Source organism: Trachemys scripta, chromosome 1, assembly GCF_013100865.1.
Source record: "Trachemys scripta elegans isolate TJP31775 chromosome 1, CAS_Tse_1.0, whole genome shotgun sequence".
NCBI lineage: Eukaryota > Metazoa > Chordata > Testudines > Emydidae > Trachemys > Trachemys scripta.
In genome coordinates this window covers 235159182-235171312 of record NC_048298.1, presented here as the reverse complement: position 1 = coordinate 235171312, position 12131 = coordinate 235159182, and the positions used below count along the sequence as shown (strand labels likewise).

The window sequence follows — 12131 nt, the reverse complement described above, 5'->3', positions numbered from 1 at the left end:
AATTTTTTTTGGGCCCTCCAGCAAGGGTGGACCGGCTAAAAAGGGCCGACGAGAGGGGAAGCCGGGGAAGCTGGGCCCCCTTCCGGACCGCCGGGCCTGGTAATTTGTACCGGCTTCCCCCCCCCCCCCTCGTCGGCCCTGATCATTAGTATTTGCTTTGCGTATGGAGGGTTGTTTCAACAGTTGGGCTTCTTTATTTTTAACCCACTGCGTCTTGATCCTGTTTTATCTTTAACACCTTTGTTTTATTTGTATGGTTTTAACATGCTATATTTTAATTTGTTTTAGCATGTTGTCTCCTACTTAACTTTAATGCCCATTGTTTTGATTATTTTTTCTTGAACAGTTAAGAAAAATTTTATTTCATAAACTTTGTTTTGAATATTTTAGATACAACAGACACAGACACAATAAAACCCTAGTTTTGCAAAGGCTTATGTGGATGTTTAACTTTATGCAGGTGAATAGTTCAATTCAAATAAAAAGTGTGATCAAAGCACCCACCCGTCTGTGGTAAACTACTATTAAATCTGAATAAGGATAGCAGAATCTAGCCCTAAAATAATAAAATCAATGGCTTTCCAAATACTTGCCTAGCAAGGATTAGGTTGCAAATAACTTTCATTCTAATAAATCTGCTTTGGGAGCTAACTGAGAATCCAGCAGGAAGCAACCAGTCTGGGTTGGTTACTTAAAAATGCAGAGGTACAAAGACATATTTACAGTAGTTCCTTTTTAACTTTTATTTTTAATTTCCTTTGCTGGGGCTGTTCTTACAGGTTTCATTGTATTGTTTTTGAGGCCTTTATACACAATTTGTAGACATGTAGATAATAACTTCAACTAAGCCTTTACAAGCTTAAAATGTCTCCCTCATGAATGGAGTGTTATCTTAAAAGCCCAACCTTTTTCAATACCTCCTGCCTGTCTTGCTTTCTACGTGGGTGGTGGAACTGTCACATCAGCCGCCTTTCTGGGGTTTGCGCCCGCCACATCAAACTAAATGTTACCTAAAACTTTCTTGTATGGGAAAAATACGTCCCCTCTTTCCCTCACCCGCTGCTTTTACTTTGCAAGATGCTTTATCATCCACATGTAGCCTCCAAAATTGCTCGTGAGGCAGCTAGAGGGCACTACTGCGGGCATGGACTGCAGGACGAGCCACAGGGCAGTAACTAAAAGGCAGCGTAGCGCGCTGGACCCGCTGCGGATGCCCGAAGGTCACCTCCCGCAAGGCAACCTGCGCTGTCTGCAGGCAGCGGTCTTGCAGACATAGGTTGCCATTGGCTGTGACCCTCCAGCAAGCTCGCGGTTGTTAGAAACAGCAGGCTCGAGCCGGGGTTTCAATGCACCCGGTCCCGGCTTCACCCCCAAACTCTCTCCAGGCACACGTGCTTTGGTGGAGTCGCCCAGCGATGATCTACAGCGGTTCTCCGCGGCCGGGCCGGAGAGCCCCGCTCAACGCCCAGCTCCAAGTCGGTCCTGTCTCTAGGGGAGGCGGCGTGGCTGAGCGCCCGGAGGCGCCTCCCGTGTGTCGGCGGCCCCCCGGGCCGGGGGTGGGACGGGAGACGGCTGAGGCTCAGGGCTCCCAGCCCGGCAGCGCCCCGAGCCGCACCCACTGGGGGGCACGGCCAATGTAGTGGGCGGGCGCGCGCCCCCAGGCACCCAGCGGCGGGGCTCTGCAGCGGCACATGCGGGGCTCCCCGCGGCTCCGCCTGAGCCCGAGGCGGGGCACCGCGCCCCCAGGCAGGCAGCAGTGACCCCGCCCCTGCCCTTCCCCGAACAATGAGCCGGGCAGCCCCTAGCCGGCTGCTGCCCGCCCCTCCCGCGCTCCCTCCCTCCCTCAGTCCGGGACGCGGAGCCGGCAGCGGCGGCAGCTCCCAACCCGGCGGCGGCACAGGAGCAGCAGCCTCAGCATGTCCGCCCCGCAGCAGCGAGCTGCGCTTCCAGCCAGCCGGGCAGCCGCCCTGCAGCCCCCGCCGCGCCCCAGCTCCCCGCGGCTCTCGCAGCCCTGCTCCTGCTAGGTAATGGGGGCGAAGCAGCCCCGCTCCTAGGGGCAGCGATGGGCGAGGCGGGGAGAGACAATAGCAGCATCTCCCGCCGGGGGGAGGGGGGCGCACGCGTGACTGGCCCCCGGGGAGGAGACTGACGGTGGGTGAGCCCGGGGGGCTGCGCAAGGTGGCAAGGAGGGGACGCGCTGGCAGCGCCCAGCGGAGCGATGCTGAGGCGGTCCTAGGACGGGCTGCGCCGCCTGGGCGAGGCGCGAAGGTCGGGGGGACGCCGCCTTCCCGCAGCGCCCCGCTGGCTTGGTTTAGCCGCGGCGGCGCTCAGGCCAGCAGCGGGATGCCCCCGGCGCGCACGCGGACTGGTGTGGCCGGGCGCTGAAGGGGATCGGAAGTATGTTACCCTTCAGAGAAGCGCCGCGGTTTCTGTTCCCCTTGCCGTTCTTGTTTGCTCATAGAGTAATCCGAATGAAAGCGAAGAGCTCCGGGTTTGGAGGGTACGGGATTGATTCCCCCCCCCCCCCGCGCCAGCGATCGCGAATATAAAGATCTGAGAAAAAGCCCACGATTGGGCTGCAAACACACACACACACACTCGCAAAATGTACTTTTTGTGGGGCGGTTTTCTCCTTTCCACCATTTACTGGGTGGGAAATATATACGTGGAGCCGTATGGATTCGTGGTGGCATAGCTCAGTCTCAGGGTTACAGTAGGCAGTGTGTGTGTTTTAGCAGGACTTGCCTGTTCAGAGAGCTGAATAGATATATTTAGAGAAGCGGCGCTTTCCAGGAATTTAAATGAGACCTTTTTGTGATATTGCTTTCCAAGGCTTTTTTACTAGCTCCCTCTTTGTTTTCTCAGGTTGAACTTGGAATAGTTATGCAACTGTTTTATATTGTAAGAATCAATATTTTCAGGGGGAAAAGATACTTATCAATGTACCTTTAATATGCAACTTTGGTCCTTTCTGTTGAATGATTATATTTTTATCTGGTATTTTATCTACTATTTTTATAGTTATTTTAATTAAAATTGGTGTCAATGAATATTAGAAAAATACTTTGAATTGATTACTGATATGAATGATTTATTTAATCACTTATGGATAGGGCCCTACCAAATTCACAGCAGTAAAAAATGCATCTGGTCTTTTGTGTGCTTTTACCCTATGCTATACAGATTTCACGGAGGAGACCAGCATTTCACAAACTGGGGGTCCTGACCCAAAATTCGGTTGCGGGGCGTGGGTTGCAAGGTTATTGTAGGGGAGTCATGGTATTGCCACCCTTCCTTTTGTGCTGCTTCAGAGCTGGGTGGCTGAAGAGCAGCGTCTGCTGGCCAGGCACCCAGAGGCAGTGTCCTGACAGCAGCAGTGCAGAAGTAAGGGAGGCAATACCATATCATACCATGCCACCCTTGCTTCTCTGCTGCTGCCTTCAGAGCTGGGTGGCCAGAGAGTGGCAGCTGCTGGCCAAGGGCTCAGCTCTGAAGGCAGCAGTGCAGAAGTAAGGGTAGCAATACTATACTGTGCCATCCTTACATTTTCACTGCTTCTGGCAGTGGTGCTGCCTTCAGAGCTGTGCTCCTGGCCTCCAGCCGCCCAGCTCAGAAGGCAGCACCACTGCCAGCAGGAATGCACAAGTAAGAGTGGCAATACCACAATCCCCCCTACAATAACCTTGCAACCCCCTAACAATCCCCCTTTGCATCAGGACCCCTACAGTTACAACACCATGAAATAGCAGATTTAAATGTCTAAAATAATTAAATTTATGATTTTTAAAATCCTGTGACCGTGAAATTGACCAAAATGAACTTTGAATTTGGTAGGGCCCTACTTATGGAATATTAAGATTAATTTGTTTTCGCATGTAAAAATGTTAAATAATAAGTGATATTATAGTAGAGCCAGCAGCAATCATTATAGTCAAGGTTTCATAATAGTTTTTATTCTAACCTTCTGTTTTTAGTGTCTCAGAACTTTCTGAGTTTTCATCTTTTGGGATGAAATTTTCCAGGTTTGGTCTTTTCCTGAAGATTATTTATTTTTGAAAGCTTGAGCAGAAATAACTCAGTTGGTTTTGATAATGTGGGGAGGGGGCATTTTCCCACTTAAAAATAAAGTTCGTGCAATTTTTGTTTAAAATAACCCTTTACTCTGAATGGCTGTGATTTGGAATTTGACTTGGAAATAGACCAAGAAAGAGAAGTGTTTTTGAGTTTTTTGGTGAATTTTATTTGATTTGACTGAAAAATCATAGGCTAAACATGTGCAGTACATTTTGCATCTTTTTTTTTTTAACCAAGATCGTAAATTGTACAGCTAAAGAAGTCTATGTTGTGCACGTATGACTGGCTAACTTGACTATATACTGAGAAGCATACTAACGTTGTGCATGGGGTAAGTCCTGTGCACCTTTTAATGAGCAAGGAATTAAGCCCCGATTCTGTAATTTGAGTGGGTTGACTATAGTATCCACGCAGAAGCCATTCAAATCAGAGAGGTTCTACATAGGCACAGCAGTTGCCTGTGGCTTGTACGGTATAAGATAGGGACTTCAGTGAGAGCTGCTCTGCACTTCGCACAGTTTGTAGGAGGAAGCCTACTGTGATTTACTTTAGGACCTGTGCAGCTCCTGATGTTGGTAATAAAAATGTTTTGTCAAGTGGCCCCACCTGTGCACAGGCATGGGTTATCCAGGAATGCCTGGGCAGATAATTCCAGATTTTGGAGTTTACATAAACTACTGGAAGACAGCAGGACACCTGACTTGTGAAGTGCCATCTCCTTATGTTTTTGCTTTCCCCTGTGTTAAAGAAAAACAACAAAACCACACAATTAGGATATTCCATTATAAAACGATCCTAAGAGAATGTTAGGGTTGTCCATTTAAGTGATCAAGTAAGGAAATGCCAAAGTGAAAGTTACACACCGACCATAAATCTGTCCCTTAGGCATGTGTGTCACAGGAGGGTTTACATGATTTCTTATATTATACAATACAATATCACTGCATTTGGGGGCAGAGTTAAGGTTGTGCATTAAGAAAATCTGCATATCCATTTCCTGATGATGAGTGCTCTCTCATGCAAAACTTACATTGTCTTAATTTTTTTTTTCGTGGAATCTGATACTTTAATTCAGTTTGGCAAGAGCTGTGGTAAATAAAACAAAAGACCAGACTGATCATGCTAAATTAGGTCCTGGTGGAGTTATTGAAGATTTACAGTACTGGAGTACTCTGGATTTTCACCAGGGGTATATTAGCACAAGGTGCTGGAATATCTGCTTGTCCAGTCCAGAATTGTATGTAAAGCTCTCAGTAGGAACACACTCCTCTGCTGCAGCAGCAGTTTTCAAACTCTGATTTGGGGACCACTGAGGGTTTACAGAGCACGTGCTGATGGTTTATGTAGAGCTAGCTGGCATGTGTTGTTGGCTTCTTTTCCTTGGGTTAGTTGTTAATGGCATTAAGAGAAGCTAAACATGTACTACTTCTTTAATATTAGTTGTCAGTGTAAGCAATTGATGTTGTTTCTGTTGGGTTTTTACAAATGGTAGGGGAGAGTGTTCACCAGAATACTGGAGACGATCAGTGAGACAATTTCTGGGATACAGGCCACCCTATGAAAAAGTTTGATTTCTCCTGTGCTGCAGTAACTTTGGAACTAAGGAGTTGGGACCTTGATACAGAAGACACAATACTTGAGTTTGCTCCCACTTTTTAAGTGCAGAACCAAATACTGTTTTGTTTAATCAGGCTTTTGGGGGACTTCAGTGGGGCTTCTCTTCAGTAAGGGTTTGCAAGATTAAGCCATTAAATAGCATTTTCTAATACTACCGTCCCTTTTTGTGCGCCTAAAGTATATTAGAAAAGATGGGTTGGTAATGCTGGTGGTATTGATTTACAATGAAAGAACTTAAAACAGGAGATTTTCCTCTAATTATTACACAGTTGTTAGTTATTATAAAGTACTAGACTGCCACAGCTCAGTTATAATTACTGTTATAAATGGTTTATTAGGTACCATCTGACCTTTTGTCTTGTTTAATTATGTAAGCTTAGTGCAGTGATCTATGTACACTGTATCCAGCAAAAATAATTACTTTGAGAATTTCTTTATCTGAGCATGCTTACTTTTAGAGCAGCTGCATGCATTGTTCTACCATGAACTTTGTATCCTTAGGGCTCTATTTTGTAAATATAATGCTTGTTTTTCACTTTCATATTAGATGGCTCTTTTTTTAGTTATGTATTTTCTTGGTTGTACTGACTCAGATCAATATTCTGTATTTCATCATATATTGTATATCTTGGGGTACATTAAAATTGGGTGAACATATCTATTAAAATGTGGGCACAGATTTACACAAATTAGCACGTTACATGTATTTACCCCTGAAAGTTTAGAAACTTAAAATATTTCAGGTGCATAAATCAAAGTTTCCCTTAGTGATTATTTCATTCACAGATGTTGACTATTTTGAAAATAGCTTTCAAAGATACAAGAAGTTATGTTAGCTGCTGTACAGACACATAGGAAGATACGTCTGAGCCCTGAAGAGCTTACAGTCAAAGGCCCCAATCTTGAAAACACTTATGCATGTGCTTAAAGTTAAACACATGCATTTGTTCCACAACGGATTTTGTTTCTCCACAATTGAACTATTTGTGTGCTTCAAGGTAAACATATGAGTGGTTGAAGAATTGGGGCATAATAGTGTTATGGACAATTATTATGACATCACATTAAAAACATACGCAACAATTTTTTTGTAAAGCTTGGGGCAATCTTAGATTACATTCTTGATCTGGTCCTGAAACTTTTACTCATGAGAAACTCTAGTGAGTTTTTGTTATCCATATTAGTGATAGTGTTTTTAACAAACTGCTTTTTTTAATTCAGAAAAATCAGTTTTTTAGTTTAATTAGATTTTTTAAAAATGGGCTTGTTTAAAATACATGAATGTACAGCCATCAGCCTTGAGGATTAAGATTACCATAATTATGATGATCATTTGTATAAATTTAAACTGAGGTATAATGTATGCAGACAGATATATCTTGTGAGTTGCTTGAGCTAACAGTTCTTGGATATAAATGCCGGGAAGTTGATAACAGGGTGATATTGATGAGGATTTAGTCCAGAAGCCACTCTGGTCAACCTGGCTTTAGGGTTCACACAAGGTTTTTTTGTGGATTCTGTATTTCAAGACCATACCTTTTAAGAATCTGCCTGATGACATTTTATCATTGTTGACTATTTTGAAATATCAACATAAGAACTGGCCACTGTCGGAAGACGATACTGGGCTAGATGGACCTTTGGTCTGACCCAGTATGGCCGTTCTTATGAAAAATAGGCATGAGGAGGGGGGTTGATGTATTGCACAGATCTCAATTTTCATTTGATACAGTGACCACTCTTTCTGATATGAAAAATATTCAATAAACTAATAATAAATAATACTTTTAACCATATACTTCATTTTAGAAGCATTACAAATGATTGCTAGTGTTTTTGGTTATTCACATTACAGCTGTGTGTCCTAATATGAGTAATACAGGTCACTACTTGTTATTCCTATTTTCATCTGCAAGTGCTAAGGGTGATTTTGTCAGATCATAGCAATGCACCACATCTCCCAGGCATGCAAAGGATATGATACGTGGCAGTTTGGCACTCTTACATCCACATCTCATAGACTTACAAGGTGCATCACTCTAATGAGCACTTGATTAACTTCAGAATATTTGGAGGAGAAAGCACCACACTGTCTGGTACAGTTTTGGGGAGCAGAAACTTGCATATCCATCCATACTGGTCCAGTAGATCAAGTGGTGGTGATCTGGACCCAAAACACTTTTTTGTAAACGTGCCTGATAATGTGCTCATTTTACATTTTTATAAATGCTTCACTTGTTGGTGATAAGGAGCTGAAATTTGGTATTGATGTGGTACCTTTTCCAATGTTTGCTGTCTATGATGTCTGCTGTGCTTCCAACATGGTGGCACAATTTCACAGCCTGAGAGTGCATGGGCAGCTGACAGTCTTGGTACAATGTTCTGGTGTCGCTCTGCAATAGTACGGATGTCAATTTTAGCTCTCTCTTGGAATGGGGGGTTCCATAATCACTAAAGATCTTTGGCCCTGTTTAAGGTAATTGTACAAGACTAAGACAAATACATCAGCATCCTGTGATAATACTGATATTCCCACTGGTTTCTCTTTTGCAACTCTCACCATTTCTTATACAGCAGAGGTTCCTAAACTTGGTTCGTGGCTTGTTCAGGATAAGCCCCTGGGAGGCCATGAGACGCTTTATTTACCTGAGCGTCTGCAGGTACGGCCATTCGCAGCTCCCAGTGGCCACAGTTCGCCGTTCCCGGCCAGTGGAAGCTGAGGAAGCGGTGGCCCGACCCACGCTGCTTCCCATAGCTCCCATTGGCCGGGAACGGCGAACCGTGGCCACTGGGCGCTGCGAGCAGCCGTGCCTGCAGATGCTCAGTTAAACAAAGCGTCTCGCAGTCCGCCAGGGGCTTACCCTGAACAAGCCACGAACCAAGTTTGGGAACCCCTGTTATACAGGGACATTGCCAGCTTCCTCAGACAAGGTAGCCATGTCTTTTATGTTGATTACTGTACCTCCCTGGTTTATTTCCACTGGGGTGTTTTCTCTCCCCTTGATGTGTAGCTGGTGCACTAGTGTGTATCATTTGGTGAAACTTCTTGTCTTGAATGAGTTCTGAACCAATGATGTTAAATGAAGTGTTTCTTATTTTCAGTAACCATCAAGACAACTTTCTGTGGAGTTAATTGTGTATTTTGCACTCAACTGATGCACTTTACTTGCTTCTGTAGCTCTGCTAGAACTTAAGCCATTCTTTGAGGTAGAATCATTGTACCTGTCAAAGAGAAGGTATGCATCTGTAGTGCGGCGGCCTGGCTCCCAGCCGCCCCAGAGAGGGACGAGCCCCTCCAGATGCCAAAGTGGGTGGAGCCACTGTAGCCTGTGCCCGCCCCCCAAAGGTCAGAGCGCAGGACAGGAAGTATAAAAGCCCCACCCCAGGGCTCAGAAGCTGGCTGGCCGCTGGAGAAGCCAGATGCTGGGGGCCTAGCTCCCACTGGGGATACTCCTGCAGCCTGTGACCGACCCGAGGACTGGCCATACCGGTCAAGGCCTGGTGCTGACCAGACCCTGGAGAAGCTGTTAAGCCTACCAGGGAGAAGCGATCCAGAGGAGCTGCCAAGCCTACCGCTCGCCCAGTACCCTGAGGAGCCCATGGTTCTTGATTCTGTGGAGGACACCGACCAGATGCAGGTACTGCTAGAGGAGGAGGTAGGAAGTAGCCTGGGAGAAGCTGACCCAAGTCTGGCTGCGGCACACCCAGAGCCGATGTCAATGTGTTGCGGCCAGGCTCCCCGCTTGCCTCTGTTAGGGCCCTGGGCTGGGACGCAATGGAGTGGGCGGGCCTGCGTCCCCCCGCCACCCTACTTATGGGTGGCAGTCTCCCCCTCGCCCCAGACGCTCAGAACCAGGAGTCTGGGGTTTTTGTTCCTGAACTATTTGCTCAGCCCCCGCCTGAGCGCCTGCTGGTTTGCTGTCCCGCTGTGACCCAGAGCCGTGGCTTGTTCCTGAACTATTCGCTCAGCCCCTGCCTGAGGGCCTGAGCCCTTGACTGTTTCCTGCCCCACCAGGCTAATTCCCCGACTCACTGGACCTAAGTAGTGAGGTAGCCTGTTTCCCAAGATTATGGTGCCAGTGGTTGTCGAGGGTTACCCAACCGTGGTCCTAATTGTTTCAGGCTGCGGCCAGACGCTGATCCGTCAAAGCCTAGGCCTCCAGGCCAACGCCCGCCTGGGGACGATCCGGCTGCAGTGTATTCATGGGGATGTACGACCCTACCCCAGTACTTGAGCCCAGCTAACTGTGGATGGGGTCACCCGACCGATGGTGGTTGGTCTGGCCCCACGCCTCGCATACCTGGTGATCCTGGAGCGGGACTGGCCGAAGTTCCCAGAAGTCCTCTGCTGCAACATCGGAGAAAGCCCGAGGGTCACCCCAGTCTTGGAAGGAGAACCCCTCCCCCCCCGAGGCCTGGGCAGAAGAGGGGGAGGTACCCGACCATAACGAACCGAGAGAAGAACCTGAGGACTCCCCCCCGAAAGCTATTGGTGAGCCCTCGCTTCACACCGACTTTTGCCGTGATCATAGGGCTGATTCCACACTCAAGCGGGCGTACGAACAGGTGGCCGCTGTCGATGGCGCCATCATTGATCCACACCGGGCGACACAGTGGCCACACTTTGAACTGCGGCAGGATCACCTCTAGCGGGTCGAGCGGGACCCCCGCACAGGGGATTCCCAGACTCAACTACTCATGCCCTGATGCCACTGGCGAGTCATCATGAAACTAGCCCACGACGTCCCGGCGGCCGGACACTTGGGCCAGGAGAAGACTCTGTCCCGAATATTGATGCACTTCTTCTGGCCTGGTGTACACCAGGACGTGAAGAACTACTGTAAGTCCTGTCTGGACTGCCAGTTGGCTGCTGACCCCCAAGTCCCCCCTGGTCCCCATGCCCTTGGTCGAAACCCCCTTTGAGCGTGTGGCCATGGACCTGGTGGGACCTCTCCCAAAAAGCATCGCCGGGTTTCAGTATATATTGGTCATGGTGGATTATGCTACTCGTTTCCCAGAGGCAATACCCCTCTGAAGCATCACGGCCTGCACCATCGCGGGTGAGCTCGTGAAGGTCTTCGCTCGCGTAGGCCTGCCCCAGGAGATTTTCACAGACCAGGGCACCAACTTTACTTCCCAGCTGTTGCGACAGGTGTGTGAGCTTCTGGGGATCAAGCAACTACGCACGTCGGTCTACCATCCATAGACCGACGGGTTGGTCGAACGGTTTAACTGGACCCTCAAGGACATGTTACGCAAGTTCCCCCAAGAAGATCTCCGCTGATGGGACCAGCTACTCCCACCTCTGCTCCTGGAGGTTCGGGAGGTTCCCCAGTCCTCTACAAAGTTTTCCCTTTTGAACTGTTATATGGTCGCCGCTTGCGTGGACTGTTGGACCTAATGAGGGAGACATGGGAGCAAGCCCCGTCGCCTACCCAAGGCCTCTTAAAATACATACTCCAGCTCCAGGAGCGCCTTACTCAGGCTGGGGCCATGGCTCGGGAGAATTTGAAGGCCGCCCAAGATACTCAGGCCTAGACCTACAACCGGGACGCATGGACCTGCGACTTCCAACCCGGTGATCGAGTTTTACTCCTCCTCCCTCGAGTGAGTCCAAGATTCTGGCCCATTGACAAGGGCCTTATGAGGTGGTCCAAAAGGTCGGGCCTGTCACGTATGAGATCAACCAGCCCGACCGGCGCAAAAAAACTCAATGGTACCATATCAACCTCCTCAAACCCTGGCGGGAGCGAGAGGGACTCTTAATTAACACTTACGCACCGGAACCTGAGCTGGGTCCCCATGTAACATGTCCGGAGGACCCTGCAGGACCCCAGCTCAGGGAGACACTGACTGAGGAGCAACTTAAGCAGACCCAGTGTCTCCTACAAGCATTCCCGCGCACTTTCACAGCCCAACCAGGATACACAATCCTCGTCCATAATATTATTCAGACAGAACCTGGGGTGATGATCTGGGGCGTGACCAGGCCCTTGCCATATCACATGCAGCAGGTTGTTGAAGAAGAAGCACAGGCCATGCTGGACCTGGGAATCATCGAACCATCGCAGAGCGAATGGCGCAGCCCGGTAGCACTGGTACCTAAGCCCGATGGCACACAACGGTTCTGCATCGATTTCCTACGCATCAATGCATATCAAAGTTCGATGCGTACCTGATGCCCCGGATAGATGAACTGCTGGGCCAGTTAGGAGAGGCCCGCTTCATCACCACCCTTGATCTGAGCAAGGGATACTGGCAGATCCCCCTTGACCCGGCCTCCAGGGAGAAGACCTCCTTTGCCACCCCCATGGGTCTATCAGTTTACTCGGATGCCCTTTGGCCTCCATGGGGCCCCGGCCATGTTTCAACAGCTGATGGACCACGTCCACCAACCCCATCAGGACTATGCTGCCGCCTACCTTGATGATGTGGTTGTC

General features: G+C 48.4%; 1 protein-coding gene across 3 annotated transcripts in view; it reads left to right on the top strand.

The window, feature by feature from the left end:
• The window catches only part of ST6GAL2 (ST6 beta-galactoside alpha-2,6-sialyltransferase 2), a 261514-nt gene that overhangs the window by 185377 nt on the left and 64006 nt on the right, over positions 1–12131 (top strand). The window contains exon 1 of one of the 3 annotated variants that reach the window (XM_034758064.1): positions 1841–2024. The exons of the other annotated variants lie outside the window; for them this stretch is intronic. The gene's annotated coding sequence lies outside the window, so the exon portion shown is untranslated. Of the gene's footprint in view, positions 1–1840; positions 2025–12131 lie in introns of those variants that run through there. 3 annotated transcript variants of the gene reach the window in all.